This window comes from Eleutherodactylus coqui, chromosome 6, assembly GCF_035609145.1.
Source record: "Eleutherodactylus coqui strain aEleCoq1 chromosome 6, aEleCoq1.hap1, whole genome shotgun sequence".
Lineage (NCBI taxonomy): Eukaryota > Metazoa > Chordata > Amphibia > Anura > Eleutherodactylidae > Eleutherodactylus > Eleutherodactylus coqui.
Genome location: NC_089842.1, coordinates 1234685 through 1252016, shown reverse-complemented (window position 1 = coordinate 1252016; position 17332 = coordinate 1234685).

Genomic DNA, 17332 nt, shown 5'->3' with positions numbered 1-17332 from the left:
CAGTCCTGGTTCAGGTCCTGTAAGCCTTACAGTCAACTTTAACCTAAAAAGCAAAACCAAAAACTAGGGTGAAAGAACCTAGCAACCCCCCCCCCCCCCCCCACCAGGAAAGGGTTCTCCAGGCTAGGGAACCCTAAAGCAAAAGCCCCTCTAAAGGAAGGCCACCCTGGTCCTACCCAACCTCCAGAGAAAGCACCTTCACCAGGACACTGAAATTGTTCCTACTTCCCTCATTCTCGAGGAGGACTTTATGTTGTGCCTGTACTAAACACTGTGCACTCCACGTGTAATACCGAACCACTAGACTTACTAAAAATACAGTGCAGCGGTCCCTGCCACCCAGATCTCTGAAGGCGCCATAACACCTCTCGGTGTAGGTAAGGTCAGCCAGCCAATGCCAACCGATGGAAGGCCCTACCCTCTTGTATACCTCTATATTAAAGGGACAATGAAGCAGGAAGTGGTCCATGCTCTCCAGAGTGTTGCCACACGCCTCCCGGGGACAACCCCTTTCCTCGGTGTTTCTGTGCTTCAAGTTGTCCCCCACATACAGCTTACCATGGAAGCAGTGCCAGGTCAAGTCCCAATACTTCAAGGGGATTCTTACTGAATTTAAAAGAAACAACCCTACCCTCAAATCCCCACCTGGGCAGTCCCTGAGGGACAATGAACTCTGAAAGTGGGTTGCCAAAACCCTCTGGTCCAGCACACGCCTGGCCAGCGTCCTTACTTCCCACTTGGTCAGCCCCCACTGGCATAAAACCTTCATAACCGGTCCATGTGGTGTACAAAGGTCATTCACTTTCCCTCCTGTCTCCCACTCCAGCAGGAGGATACCCATGGAGGAACCCTCTCTGTCCAGAGGTTTCTAATATTAATTTTTTTAAAGTTATTCAGGAGGAATATCACTGGGTTGACCATACCCAACCCGCCTAGTCTTCTCGTACAGTGAGTAACCTCCCTCTTGACTGGGTTCAATCTATTACCCTTTACAGCTAAAAGAACAGGCTGTAGACCTGTGGCCAAAGAGGGTTTGGCAAAATACATACCATGTATATTAACAAAGGGAGCAGGTAGGTTTTGATCAAGCAAACCCTTTCTCTCAGGGTCAAAGACTACCTTTTCCATAGAGCCCCCTTTTGAGTGGCATTCCTCAATCTGCCTTCCCAGTTTTTCTTGGGATAATTTCCTTGATCGAATTCAATGCCTAAAATCTTAGCGGAAACCTGCGGTTCTGGGACAGTGTCCGGAAGATCAAAATCAGGATCTCCCCCTCCCAGCCAGAGACTCTCACACTTTTCCCAATTGATCTTTGACCCAGAAACCTACGAGTAGCAGTCAACTTCCGACATTACCCATCCCGCTTCCTCATGAGAGAAGACAAAGATAGTAACGTCATCAGTGTACGCTACTGTCCCCAAGGCCAAACCTGGGACCCCCGGGTCTACCGTAACCCCGCCAATGGTCCCCCATGTACCCGTCTGATAAAGGGATTGACAGTGAATATGTAAAGCAAGGGGCTCAGAGGGCATCATTGGCAGACACCAGACCTGACCCCAAAAGGATGGCCAAACCAACCGTTCACAAGCGGTAAAGTTTCAGCCCCTGAATACAAAGTTTTTAACCAATTTACAAACCCCAGCGGTAGACCGTATCTCAAAAGGACAGACCAAAAGTACTCATGATTTACAAAAGCTTTAGCCTGATCCGGGGAAAGTAAAAACCTCTTCAGAGACCCGCCCTGCCCCGCTCCACAGCCTTCTGGACACTCAGCACAGAATAATTAGGGCTGACCTCTTCAATGACCCAGGCGAAACGCCCGAGGATAGACATTCATTGAAAACCTTGGTCAAGAGGGGAACCAAAACCTCCTTAAAGGCTTTATAAAACTCAGATGTTAAGCCATCTGGACTTTGTGACTTTTTGGACTGAAGCCCATCAATCACTAGTCCAACTTCCTCTTCCGTAATTGTTTCTGTCAAAACATCAAGAAGGGTTCTACTCCTGGTTCAGTAACGGTTTCAGCCAGGGAAGCCGAGATTCTGTCTCGATTAAGTTCCCTCCCACCCAAGAGACATGAGTAGAAGGATCGGAGGACCTTCAGGATCCCTGATCTAGACCTTTTCAGGGACCCCATACTGTCTTGCACACCCGTGACCAATTTACAGCTCATTGACATCTTACAGTTCTTGTACGGATCAGGCAAAGCGGTACTTTCCAAAATCCCTCTCAAAAACCAAAGACGCGTGTCTATCATACTGACATCTCTTGAGCAAGAACTTCACCCTGGAGATCTCCTCATGGCTACCTCCAGTCAAGACAAAACACTCTTCAGGCTCTGATACATACGCCTTCTGTTCAGGCTTCTGAGTTTGGAGCTCTGTCGAAGAACCTTCTCCCACCACTATGACTTACTGCTGCATAGGCCCAGTAAGTCCTCAAATGACCGTCTTATCTCCGCTTCTTCCAGGAGTGATGAATTCAGCTTCCATAAACCTTTGCCCATCCGAGGGGTCTTCATGACATTCACAGAAAAAAGAATCATACAGTGATCGGAGAACTCCACCTCTGATAGCGGTGAGGAGATGGCTTCGTCCTTTAAATAAAACCTACCTATCCTAGACCTGCAATTACTACCTTTGAAGTAAGTGAACCCTGTGTGCCCTGGGGTGTGCCGAACATGGACATCCACAAGGTGTGCCTCACTAACTACGCTATTTAATGCAATGCCATCGTAGGCCAACCAGTTGATGGACCCTCCTCTATCACAGAGCCTTGTGACATTATTAAAGTCTCCTCCAAAGACCACTTGCCGGCTTGTAAGAAGGTAAGGCTTAATTCTCATGAAGAGGTCTTTGCTCCACTACTCTGACTGGGGTCCATAGATGTTGATTAGGCGCAACTCTTGACCTCCCATGAGAATATCCAAGATCAGGCACTTCCCCATTTCCAGCTCAATAATGCATCTGTATTCTACCTGTGGAGTCAAAAAAAGACCGCCACCCTACTAGACGTCACAGCCGCAAGAGACCAGTAGGAGGCTCCGCCCCTCCATTCACGCTTAGCTTTGTATATGGCTAACAAGTCAGTCAGACTGGTCTTTTGCAAAAATAAAATGTCATCTGATGAATGATGAAATGGTTCTGCAGGAATGCCGGCCCCTGCGGACAGGAAGCTTCTAGTAGTTGCTGCGGATTAGATGGCGGTGCTGACAAGTTCCGACTGGCTGACAGGAAGGGGTTTCTCTCTGGATTTTACCCCTTTCAGTGCAGATGTGTGAAATCTCCAGCACAATCTTGCAGTGAATTCACCATGGACCTGCAGCACTCTTTTCTGCGCCATTTGCAGCGACGCTTCATCCTTCTTTTATACTTTCCATGAATCTATTTCTGGCTTTGGTCTAAAAGAGCGCCAAGAAGGGCGGCCAGGAAACCGACGAGTTTTTGTGTGAGCCCTGATGCTATCACATGAGCGCTGGCGGCTGCTGCTGGCCGTCACGTCTTCCTGAACCTACAAGTGAGGTGCAGCCCAGCCATAAGTGCTACAGTGTGTGCGCCGCTGCCGCCGCTCCGGGGCTGACTCTATGTGGGCTATGGAGCAGTAATTAACACTCCTAAATGGCGCGGTGCTGTATCGCTGTCATGAGGAGTTAACCCAGAATCTGAGCTTCAGCGCCTGACCTCCACGGTCCTGTGTGATACATGAGCCTGCCGGCGGCGCAGTGTCATCAGCTGTCCCCAAGGAGCAGCAACGCAGAATGAATGAGGACCGGCGGGTGACAAAAGGGACTTTGTCTGCCGTCAGTGCATGAAAATCATTATACGGCTGTGCAGAGGAACCTGATCCTGCAGCGTCCCGTATGGGAAAGCTACCTGTGGGCAGGTAGTGGCCCGGAGTTTGGGTCTCCTCCAGCACCTTAGAATACATGTTTTATGTTTGTCTTTTCTGTTAAATGAGTCAGATTTATGTGTATTGGATGTTTGCAGGCATGAATGGGTTAATGTCTGGTGATGTCTAGAAAATGTATTGTTTTGTCCTGTGTGTCGTGTAAAAGTGTAGTCACATGTGAGCCCAGCAGTTCCAGGGGTTCCAGCCCCGTAGTTGGAGAGAGTTTGAGTGGTTCCCGTCACAGTGAGAGCTAGTGAGCGGGAGACATGGAGGAGGCTTGAAGGTGGTCCGCTGTTCCTGCTTGCGCCTATCCTTTCCTGAGATACTAACCGCAAGGAGTGCATGAGCCTGGACACGGGTGAAAGCCGCGCAAGAACCTCATGCGTCCGGAGAGAGAGAAAAAACGCCAGAGAGTGAGGAACAAGTGAGTGACTGGAAGTAGAGAGACAGTTACCAGGAGAGAGTTCCTACGGATAACTAGGACTGTGGATGTACAAATACCCCGTGAATCCTCCCCACTTCACCACTGCAAGAACTGCTTTAGTGTTATTTGTTATCATCGTTTAAGTAAACAGACAGAACCGCTTCTTGTTCAGAAAATACACTCTGTGTGCGTGGACTACCGCAGGATCCACCGCAGAGGATGGAACGTTGGCGTCATGGGTGACAAACAGGCCTTCAGGTAACCACGGTTACCAATGTGTGATCTCCCCCTGTCGGTAACGAGGTGGGGTCCTGAGCTACCCTTAGAGAGCAGACAGTAGAGCCCCGTGACAAGGCTCACTGTGCCAGCGGGGCACCGCGGATCCCCCAGGTGTCGGAATGTCGGGATCATCACTCTTAGTTCTCTGGCTCGGCGGCTCCATGCTGACTGTTTCCTTTGTTATAGACTCTTCAGATTCTGGCAGATGCATTCATCACTGACCGAACAACAAACAAGAAATCGCTTCTCATTTGTCAACCAGTTTCTCTGCCCTTATGAGCGACCGCCTGCTTACTGCGAATGGAGGCGAACGGGCGGAACGATCCCCAACGCACTCCGGCTCCATTCAGTCAGCGGTGATCAGTCCTGTGTAAAAGCACAAGCACAATCAGTGGGGATGATGGTCTGACGTCCGCGACCAACAGGTCATCCTGAAAGAAGGTCGCGCTTCTGCGATTTTTGTGTGATGCGATTTTAACATTAGAAAGTCCCATTGAAAACACGCAGCGATATCGCAGGGTTAAAAACCCGCTAGCGGGTGAAAGCCCTGAGCCTGATGTGAGGAGGGCGCTGACAGGGTTGGTCTGTGGATGAAAGGTCCAGAATTCCTAAAGGTTTTCCACAATCTGCACAGGTGAATGAGAGTCTGAAAAGGCGTCTACGGGGGGCTAAGCCACCGCCATGCGGGAGTTCCCTCCAACGTGTGTTCACAGAGGCAGAAAGCCCAATTAGTGGAGCAGAGCGCCCTTCAGTTAGAACTCAATTAAAAAGCCAATGTTATTGATTTATCATAAAAAACATTAAATAGGGGCAAAAACATAGAAGAACGTGTCAGCACCCCGATGGGAGAGGCACATGGACACAGAAGGGGTATACAAAGTAACCACCGGACGACGCACAGACCCCTCTGAGCACGAGCCGATGAGCCGCAGGTCTATCATCCTATGTACACAGATGTATCAGAGCCGGTTTGTATCTATAACCCTATGGGGGCTTATTAGTGCCGAGACATCCAAGGGTGTGGAGCCACGTAGCGGTGGCTCGGGGCCGTCATGGACCATGTGCCGCGAGATGCCAATAACTCTGCTATTATTCTGGGATTATGGTGACGGATACACTGTCCAGCTTTATCAATAATCCGGAGATGCTGCATTCTATCTCTATACTGAGACGGATTCCTGCCGATCGGCTGATAGCGGCTGATGGTAACCCGACTAGGAGGCATCTCGTCTTTTACTCTCAATCATTCGTTTCGGTTTTGATTTTTTACTCTTCGGATTTGTTTATTACTCCTTGGTTTTTCCTCAAGGCGTTTCCCCGCTGATGTATGGCGGTTCATCGGGACTGGAGCAATGCGGTATAGAAGACGAGCGCATTGTATTGGCTTAGGGCTACATCCGTAATCAGCAGTTTATGTTAACCCTTCAGGCTAGGATTCACCTTGGAGGTAAGTACATAAAGTGTCGTCTACCGCGGTTCAGAGCATGGACTTATCAAAACCCCAAACCTTATTCAATGAGTGAGGTCAGTGCCCATTGATATATTGGAATGCGGTAGACGGGCTTCATTATCAGGGTAATCTCTAACAGCTACACTAAGACAACTAAGTCTATGTAAGCGGCGTAATAACAATGAGATTCCCTAATAGATATATAACCAGAGAACGAGAACGAGAAAACTAAAATCGATAAATCGCCGGGCCCAGATGGATTACACCCAAGGATACTAAGGGAACTGAGTGACGAGATAGCTAGGCCGCTATACCTAATATTTCTAGACACTATCAAGACCGGTATAGTACCATTGGATTGGCGCATTGCCAACGTGGTTCCAATTTACAAAAAAGGGAGCAAAAGTGAGCCTGGCAACTACAGGCCAGTAAGTCTCACTTCAGTAACGGGAAAAATTTTCGAGGGGATTCTGAGAGACGCCATCGATGAGCACCTCAAGGAAAACAAGGGAATAACTCCTCACCAGCATGGATTCATGAAGGGTCGCTCATGTCAGACAAATCTGATCAGTTTCTACGATGAAGTAAGCTCTAGGCTGGACCTGGGGGAGTCTATTGATCTTGTATATCTGGACTTCTCTAAAGCCTTTGACACCGTGCCACATAATAGGCTGATATATAAAATGAGAAGCTCGGACTGGGTGAAAACATGTGTATATGGGTAAAGAATTGGCTCAATGAAAGAAAGCAGAGGGTGGTAATAAATGGCTCATACTCTGATTGGACCACAGTCGCTAGCGGGGGCCACAGGGTTCAGTGTTAGGCCCCACTCTGTTCAACATATTTATCAATGACCTGATGGAGGGGCTGCACAGCAAAATATCAATATTTGCAGATGACACAAAATTATACAATATAATTAATGCAACGGAGGACAATGTGCGGCTACAAACGGACCGAGATAAGCCGGGGGGGGGGGTGGAGGTCAATGTGGATAAATGTAAGGTTCTCCCCATGGGCAGGAGGAACGGATGTCACCAATATACACTAAATGGGGTACAGCTAGGGAAAAGTGATATGGAAAAAGACCTGGGGGTATTAGTGGATAATAGACTAAACTGGAGCAACCAATGCCAGTCAGCTGCTACAAAAGCTAATAGAGTCTTGGGGTGCAGTAAAAGAGGTATAGGGGGGAGGGACGAGAACATTATCCTCCCACTATATAAGGCACTTGTCAGGCCTCACATGGAATACTGCGTACAGTTCTGGTCACCGGTGCTGAGGTAAGATGTTACAGTGCTGGAGGGGGTTCAAAGAAGGGCAACTAAACTAATACATGGAATGACGGGACTGGAATACCCAGAGAGGCACCAAAACTGGGAATATTCACCTCGGAAAACAGACGGCTAAGGGGCGACCAAATAACTCTGTATAAGTACATGAGGGGACAATACAAGGATCTCTGCCATGATCTGTTTATACCCAGGACTGCGACGGTAACAAGAGGGCATCCGCTACGTCTAGAAGAAAGCAGGTTTCATCACCAACATAGAAGGGGGTTCTTTACTGTAAGAGCAGTGAGACTGTGGAACTCTCTGCCTGAGGACGTGGTGATGGCAAAATCCATAGAGGAGTTTAAAAGGGGACTTGATGTCTTTCTGGAGAAGAAGGATATTACAGGATATAAATATTAGGTGAAGTGTCAATCCTGGTATACAGGCAGGTAGGAACTATTAGGGGTTGGTCCAGGGAACAGTCTGATTGCCATTAGGGAGTCGGGAAGGAATTTTTCCCCCAAAAGGGCTATCTGGCTCCTGCCTCTTGGGGTTTTTTGCCTTCCTCTGGATCTACATAGGAGGATAAACAGGCTGGACTAGATGGACAATGTCTTCATTCGGCCTTACAAACTATGTTACTATGTTACTATGATCAGAGAGGTATGGCCTCCGGCCTTGATGGCAATTTACCCAATGCAATGTCTTTAGAAGTCCCAGGTGGGCTCCGCTCTCATGACCTTCTTGGGCGGTCTTTTCAGCTAGATACAATCTGACACTTTGTGACAACTTCTGATGACAGGTAAGCTTCCCAATATAACGGCTGATTCTCGACTCTCAAGTGGTTCTCCGCCTCTGCAACTGGGATTGTTTGGAGATTAAAACCTGCTCTTCCTTCTTGCTCAGTTTCCGCTGATAAAGCTTCCACTGTTTCACTTTGGCCGGACTTGTGTCTTCAGCGTGGATGTTGGCCCAATTGTCATTCGTTTTGTCCTTTAGCATTGTAGCCTTGGTGGCCCCCCCACTTGACTCGCTTGTACTGAAATGGACAATAGCCTTCCAAGCCCTGAAATTTTAACCCCTTCATTGGGGAGTCCGCTCCCAGATGAGCCCTGCCATGCCGTGTGCCCCCAGTCTCTGAAGCTTCAATATTGAAGTCCTTGCCCATCATTTCTACTATTACCTCTGCTTTTACAGTATTGTTCAAAATTCAGGACAATCAACGTTGGATGAGAAGGAAGTTTCCTCAATGCCAGGGCTCCTATTGGCGCTTTAACATGGATCAATTCTTCCTTTACTGCCAGAAGAGACTTTTCTCTCCTTACTCTGTGGTTTTTCCAACTTGGCAAATTGCCAGCGGACAACATACAACCCAAAATGATTGACTTTGCTGCAGGCCACTGCCTCGGCCTGTACCTGATGGAAATTTAAGGAAATATCAACAAGATCCATTCCTGCAGAGGTTGCCTGAAGGACACACTTCTCAGCCCTCTAATAAATTGGTCTCCAAGTATCTCATCCAGCTGTCTGAGGACCTTATACTAGCCGGGTCTTTGGATACTGATCAGAATCTCTTGCAGAGCATTCACCTATTGTAGGATGCTCTCATCTTCCTGCTGAAAGCGGGTACATAGACTGCCAGCAGTTGTGGCCTCACCACATATAATCTCTAATATTTTGAAAATCGCCTCAAGGGATCTACATTCCTTTTCTGGCCTTAGTAATACAGCCTTCCAAGCATCTCCTTCAAGGACATTTAGGGCCGAAGCTCTGGGGCCACATTATGTAATCATAGAATCCTAGAATGGTAGAGGTAGAAGGGACCTTCAGGGTCATGGGGTCATCCGGGGTCATCGGGTCCTCCGGGGTCATGGAGTCTTCCGGGGTCATCGGGTCCTTCAGGGTCATCGGGTCCTCCAGGGTCATCGGGTCCTCCGGGGTCATCGGGTCCTCCGGGGTCATCAGGTCCTCCGGGGTCATCAGGTCAGACCCCCTGCTCAGTGCAGGATTTCAATTAATCTCACAATCCCCTTTAAACATCCAACCCAGTCAGTCAGCATCAGGATTTGGCTGTTAAAGTTAATCAGGAGGTTCAAAATAGCTTCTAGCAGTAAGACCATCGCGGGCGTTTCCATCCCAGTTGTCATATCTTGCCGACTACGCTAAATCGTACCCTATAACTCGGAATTGGATTACTCCCCTCAATAAATAAATGTCTGTCTAATATTTTTGGCTCATTCGTTTGATTTGGTTCACTTAATCTACTTTTAGGACTTGTGTGAAAATCTGTAGTTTTTTGTAGTTGGAAAATTCTGAATGGTTCACAAACTTTCACGCGCCACTATTTATGATTCCAAGAAGGCGCTGAGTGATTCTTTGTTGACTGATTTGGCTCCTGTTACCGTACGGCTTCATAGAAGTGATCTATTGCGCTTTCTCTTGCATTGTGCCACTGCTATGGATGCCACCCACAACTTAGTGGTGAGGAGGTAGGAGCAGTGGAGCGGTGACAGGAGTCGGCTGATGCCAGAGGCTGGTGTGACAGGTTGAGTGAGTTTGGGAGGAGGTAAGGACAGGATTGAAATTACCTGAGAGGGAGGAGAGCAGGGATGCTTCTTGGGACAGGAAAGAGGACAACCTGTGCTCGGGAACAGAGAAAGGGGAGGAAGAAGAGGAGGGTCGCTACTGCACACAAAGGAGACACACTTTATCTCTGACTACAGGAGAGGACATGAACTAAAGCCTCACCTGGGGAAGCGAATAACAGCGCTGTAACCTAATCCAGGATAAGACAAAGGTGTAACTTACAAGGATCCCCACCGAGACAAGTGAGAGAGGTGGACTGAACGTCATCTGGGCGTACAGAGCAGAGTGCTGGAGTCAAGAAGTATTACTGGAGTATCCAGAGACTCTGCTGTCATCAGAGGAAAGACTGCAATGAGCCTTCATCTTCTCATCTGACCTTCTGACCGTCATTAATGGACAACCCTCCGGTAAGTGCTTGACTTACTATTAGCTTCTACTTGCAGCTGGCCTTCCTCGGTCAGATGACCCTTATATCGGATTAGTACGCTATAGGATGAACAGGTTCTGGGTACAGAAGCAGCACAGTTTAACTTGACTCGTGTTATCATTTCTGCGGTTTATTTGCCCTTTCAGTTACCCTTACAATGGATAAGAGAACTTTTGAATGGCTTCCGATAACGTGTAGCAGAGTTCTCACAGACGAGTTACACTCCGCACATCGGCAGATACCGTGTATTCTTGTTGGGACCTGAAGCGGATGTTACGCTGCAGCTGCTCTTTATTGGATTCGATGGCATGTTTATTTTGTCACGATACAAACAGTAGAGAAGGTGCTGACCAGAGTCTTTGTATCCACTGGCCAGTAGGGTCCGTGAAGACCTCCTGCACCATCTTCAGCCTTTTCTGGAAGTCACTGATGACAATGTCTTAATAACAACCTATCGGCACGTGCCGTTGTGGGGTGTTGTCGGGATCTGGTTTACTATAAATATGACCTACATGTACTATGAATAGTTGGAGGAGCGCGGTCCATGGGTTGGGCGACCTGTTGTAGAAGTGATCGCATGTGTATGGGGTCTCTGCAATCTATAAGGTTCATCATTGCTTGACTCATCATCAATGTTTGGGATGTATCTCAGCTAGAACCTCAATTAAGAGTTAGGAAACATCATATGCAAAAGATTGTGGAGGCGTCACAAGAACAAACACTAGAACAGCAGAGGCCTCCAGTAGTTCCAGTCCTGATGCTGTACCTGCTGTTAGACGTGAGATAAACTCTGCAGTTATGGACAGTGGTCAGCCAACAATGAACCCACCGAAATGGTATCAATAAGGCAACTTCCACATGTGTGTATTACTGATGAGTGTCCAAGCCAACCATTGCTCTACTGAGCTGAACTCCCAGTATCATTGGGGTCTACTGAACCAAACACAGCATCATAGGGGTCTGCTGAGCGTAACACAGCAACATAAGGGTCTACTGAGCCGAACTTCCAGTATCATTGGGGTCTACTGAACCAAACTCCCTGTGTCATAGGGGTATAGTGAACCAATCACAGCATCATAGGGGTCTGCTGAGCTGAACTCCCAGTGTCACAGGGGTCTACTGAACTAAATACAGCATCACAGGGGTCTACTGAGCTGAACTCCCAGTATCATTGGGGTCTACTGAACCAAACACAGCATCATAGGGGTCTGCTGAGCGAAACACAGCAACATAAGGGTCTACTGAGCCGAACTTCCAGTATCATTGGGGTCTACTGAACCAAACACAGCATCATAGGGGTCTGCTGAGCCGAACTCCCTGTGTCATAGGGGTATAGTGAACCAATCACAGCATCATAGGGGTCTGCTGAGCGAAACACAGCAACATAAGGGTCTACTGAGCCAAACTCCCTGTGTCATAGGGGTATAGTGAACCAATCACAGCATCATAGGGGTCTGCTGAGCTGAACTCCCAGTGTCATAGGGGTCTACTGAGCTAAATACAGCATCATAGGGGTCTACTGAGCTAAATACAGCATCATAGGGGTCTACTGAGCCGAACTCCCAGTATCATTGGGGTCTACTGAACCAAACACAGCATCATAGAGGTCTGCTGAGCGAAACACAGCAACATAAGGGTTTACTGAGCCGAACTCCCAGTGTCATAGGGGTCTATTGAGCCGAACTCCCAGTGTCATAGGGGTCTATTGAGCCGAGCTCCCAGTGTCATAGGAGTCTATTGAGCCGAACTCCCAGTGTCATAGGGGTCTATTGAGCCGAACTCCCAGTGTCATAGGGGTCTATTGAGCCGAACTCCCAGTGTCATAGGGGTCTATTGAGCTGAACTCCCAGTGTCATAGGGGTCTATTGAGCTGAACTCCCAGTGTCATAGGGGTCTATTGAGCCGAACTCCCAGTGTCATAGGGGTCTATTGAGCCGAACTCCCAGTGTCATAGGGGTCTATTGAGCCGAACTCCCAGTGTCATAGGGGTCTATTGAGCCGAACTCCCAGTGTCATAGGGGTCTACAGAGCTGAACTCCCAGTGTCATAGGGGTCTATTGAGCTGAACTCCCACTGTCATAGGGGTCTACAGAGCCGAGCTCCCAGTGTCATAGGGGTCTATTGAGCCGAACTCCCAGTGTCATAGGGGTCTACAGAGCTGAACTCCCAGTGTCATAGGGGTCTATTGAGCCGAACTCCCAGTGTCATAGGGGTCTATTGAGCTGAACTCCCAGTGTCATAGGGGTCTATTGAGCTTAACTCCCAGTGTCATAGGGGTCTATTGAGCCGAACTCCCAGTGTCATAGGGGTCTATTGAGCTTAACTCCCAGTGTCATAGGGGTCTATTGAGCCGAACTCCCAGTGTCATAGGGGTCTATTGAGCCGAACTCCCAGTGTCATAGGGGTCTATTGAGCCGAACTCCCAGTGTCATAGGGGTCTATTGAGCCGAACTCCCAGTGTCATAGGGGTCTATTGAGCCGAACTCCCAGTGTCATAGGGGTCTATTGAGCCGAACTCCCAGTGTCATAGGGGTCTATTGAGCCGAACTCCCAGTGTCATAGGGGTCTATTGAGCCGAACTCCCAGTGTCATAGGGGTCTATTGAGCCGAACTCCCAGTGTCATAGGGGTCTATTGAGCTTAACTCCCAGTGTCATAGGGGTCTATTGAGCCGAACTCCCAGTGTCATAGGGGTCTATTGAGCCGAACTCCCAGTGTCATAGGGGTCTATTGAGCCGAACTCCCAGTGTCATAGGGGTCTATTGAGCCGAACTCCCAGTGTCATAGGGGTCTACAGAGCTGAATTCCCAGTGTCATAGGGGTCTATTGAGCCGAACTCCCAGTGTCATAGGGGTCTATTGAGCTGAACTCCCAGTGTCATAGGGGTCTATTGAGCTTAACTCCCAGTGTCATAGGGGTCTATTGAGCCGAACTCCCAGTGTCATAGGGGTCTATTGAGCCGAACTCCCAGTGTCATAGGGGTCTATTGAGCCGAACTCCCAGTGTCATAGGGGTCTATTGAGCCGAGCTCCCAGTGTCATAGGGGTCTATTGAGCCGAACTCCCAGTGTCATAGGGGTCTATTGAGCCGAACTCCCAGTGTCATAGGGGTCTATTGAGCCGAACTCCCAGTGTCATAGGGGTCTATTGAGCCGAACTCCCAGTGTCATAGGGGTCTATTGAGCCGAACTCCCAGTGTCATAGGGGTCTATTGAGCTTAACTCCCAGTGTCATAGGGGTCTATTGAGCCGAACTCCCAGTGTCATAGGGGTCTATTGAGCCGAACTCCCAGTGTCATAGGGGTCTATTGAGCCGAACTCCCAGTGTCATAGGGGTCTATTGAGCCGAACTCCCAGTGTCATAGGGGTCTACAGAGCTGAATTCCCAGTGTCATAGGGGTCTATTGAGCCGAACTCCCAGTGTCATAGGGGTCTATTGAGCTGAACTCCCAGTGTCATAGGGGTCTATTGAGCTTAACTCCCAGTGTCATAGGGGTCTATTGAGCCGAACTCCCAGTGTCATAGGGGTCTATTGAGCCGAACTCCCAGTGTCATAGGGGTCTATTGAGCCGAACTCCCAGTGTCATAGGGGTCTATTGAGCCGAGCTCCCAGTGTCATAGGGGTCTATTGAGCCGAACTCCCAGTGTCATAGGGGTCTATTGAGCCGAACTCCCAGTGTCATAGGGGTCTATTGAGCCGAACTCCCAGTGTCATAGGGGTCTATTGAGCCGAACTCCCAGTGTCATAGGGGTCTATTGAGCCGAACTCCCAGTGTCATAGGGGTCTATTGAGCCGAACTCCCAGTGTCATAGGGGTCTATTGAGCTGAACTCCCAGTGTCATAGGGGTCTACAGAGCCGAACTCCCAGTGTCATAGGGGTCTATTGAGCCGAACTCCCAGTGTCATAGGGGTCTATTGAGCCGAACTCCCAGTGTCATAGGGGTCTATTGAGCCGAACTCCAAGTGTCATAGGGGTCTATTGAGCCGAACTCCCAGTGTCATAGGGGTCTATTGAGCCGAACTCCCAGTGTTATAGGGGTCTATTGAGCCGAACTCCCAGTGTCATAGGGGTCTATTGAGCCGAACTCCCAGTGTCATAGGGGTCTATTGAGCCGAACTCCCAGTGTCATAGGGGTCTATTGAGCTGAACTCCCAGTGTCATAGGGGTCTATTGAGCTGAACTCCCAGTGTCATAGGGGTCTACAGAGCTGAACTCCCAGTGTCATAGGGGTCTACAGAGCTGAACTCCCAGTGTCATAGGGGTCTACAGAGCTGAACTCCCAGTGTCATAGGGGTCTATTGAGCCGAACTCCCAGTGTCATAGGGGTCTATTGAGCCGAACTCCAAGTGTCATAGGGGTCTATTGAGCCGAACTCCCAGTGTCATAGGGGTCTATTGAGCCGAACTCCCAGTGTTATAGGGGTCTATTGAGCCGAACTCCCAGTGTCATAGGGGTCTATTGAGCCGAACTCCCAGTGTCATAGGGGTCTATTGAGCCGAACTCCCAGTGTCATAGGGGTCTATTGAGCTGAACTCCCAGTGTCATAGGGGTCTATTGAGCTGAACTCCCAGTGTCATAGGGGTCTACAGAGCTGAACTCCCAGTGTCATAGGGGTCTACAGAGCTGAACTCCCAGTGTCATAGGGGTCTACAGAGCTGAACTCCCAGTGTCATAGGGGTCTATTGAGCCGAACTCCCAGTGTCATAGGGGTCTATTGAGCTTTGCTCACTGGGGTCTACTGAACCAAACACAGCATCAAATTGACCTGAATTCACAGCATCGAAGGGTTCTGGTGGACCTGCAGTCCGGATGTGATGCCTGTCAGAAACAACTGCCCCCCCTAAGGCTTATTTCACACACTCAGCATTTTTCTAGAGAAAATCCACTTTTTTGTGCAGCTTTGTAAGCTTCCTTTAGGGCTCACTGGCGTTTTTCTTGCGGTTTTTTTGATGCGTTTGTCTTTGGGACTTTTTAAAATCACAAAGCACAAAAATGTGATGAGTTTTATCATTAGAAAGTCCCATGGACAATCGTGTAAAGAACCGCAGGTGGGAGCGCGTCCTTTTACAGCGCGTCCTTTTACAGCGCGTCCTTTTACAGCGCGCTCTTTTACAGCGCGTCCTTTTACAGCGCGTCCTTTTACAGCGCGCTCTTTTACAGCGCGTCCTTTTACAGCGCGTCCTTTTACAGCGCGTCCTTTTACAGCGCGTCCTTTTATAGTGCGTCCTTTTACAGCGCGCCCTTTTACAGTGCGTCCTTTTACAGCGCGTCCTTTTACAGCGCGCTCTTTTACAGCGCGTCCTTTTACAGCGCGTCCTTTTACAGCGCGTCTTTTTACAGCGCGTCCTTTTAAAGCGCGTCCTTTTACAGCGCGTCCTTTTACAGCGCGTCCTTTTACAGCGCGTCCTTTTACAGCGCGTCCTTTTACAGCGCGTCCTTTTACAGCGCGTCCTTTTACAGCGCGTCCTTTTACAGCGCGTCCTTTTACAGCGCGTCCTTTTACAGCGCGCTCTTTTACAGCGCGTCCTTTTACAGCGCGTCCTTTTACAGCGCGTCCTTTTACAGCGCGTCCTTTTACAGCGCGCTCTTTTACAGCGCGTCCTTTTACAGCGCGTCCTTTTACAGCGCGTCCTTTTACAGCGCGTCCTTTTACAGCGCGCTCTTTTACAGTGCGTCCTTTTACAGCGCGTCCTTTTACAGTGCGTCCTTTTACAGCGCGTCCTTTTACAGCGCGTCCTTTTACAGCGCGTCCTTTTACAGCGCGTCCTTTTACAGCGCGTCCTTTTACAGCGCGTCCTTTTACAGCGCGTCCTTTTACAGCGCGTCCTTTTACAGCGCGCTCTTTTACAGCGCGTCCTTTTACAGCGCGTCCTTTTACAGCGCGTCCTTTTACAGCGCGTCCTTTTACAGCGCGTCCTTTTACAGCGCGTCCTTTTACAGCGCGTCCTTTTACTCACATGGATGGTTCCTCACTTCTTGCCTGCATTGAGTTATGCCCAGATAAGTGGCACGCGATGACCATTGTGCAATCCTGTTGGACATTATGGAGAGCGCTAATGTTTCTGTTCCACGCAGCCATCTTGTGGCTTGGGGCAGATGAACCGGTGATGGGGCTCATCTCTAGGGGGTTGGGGCAGATGAACCGGTGATGGGGTTCATCTCTAGGGGGTTGGGGCAGATGAATCGGTGATGGGGCTCATCTCTAGGGGGTTGGGGCAGATGAACCGGTGATGGGGTTCATCTCTAGGGGGTTGGGGCGGATGAATCGGTGATGGGGCTCATCTCTAGGGGGTTGGGGCAGATGAACCGGTGATGGGGCTCATCTCTAGGGGGTTGGGGCGGATGAACCGGTGATGGAGCTCATCTCTAGGGGGTTGGGGCGGATGAATCGGTGATGGGGCTCATCTCTAGGGGGTTGGGGCAGATGAATCGGTGATGGGGCTCATCTCTAGGGGGTTGGGGCAGATGAATCGGTGATGGGGCTCATCTCTAGGGGGTTGGGGCAGATGAACCGGTGATGGGGCTCATCTGTAGGGGGTTGGGGCAGATGAACCGGTGATGGGGTTCATCTCTAGGGGGTTGGGGCAGATGAACCGGTGATGGGGCTCATCTCTAGGGGGTTGGGGCGGATGAATCGGTGATGGGGCTCATCTCTAGGGGGTTGGGGCAGATGAACCGGTGATGGGGCTCATCTCTAGGGGGTTGGGGCGGATGAACCGGTGATGGGGCTCATCTCTAGGGGGTTGGGGCGGATGAACCGGTGATGGGGTTCATCTCTAGGGGGTTGGGGCAGATGAACTGGTGATGGGGCTCATCTCTAGCGGGTTGGAGCAGATGAACCGGTGATGGGGCTCATCTCTAGGGGGTTGGGGAAGATGAACTGGTGATGGGGCTCATCTCTAGGGGGTTGGGGCAGATGAACCGGTGATGGGGCTCATCTGTAGGGGGTTGGGGCAGATGAATCGGTGATGGGGCTCATCTCTAGGGGGTTGGGGCAGATGAATC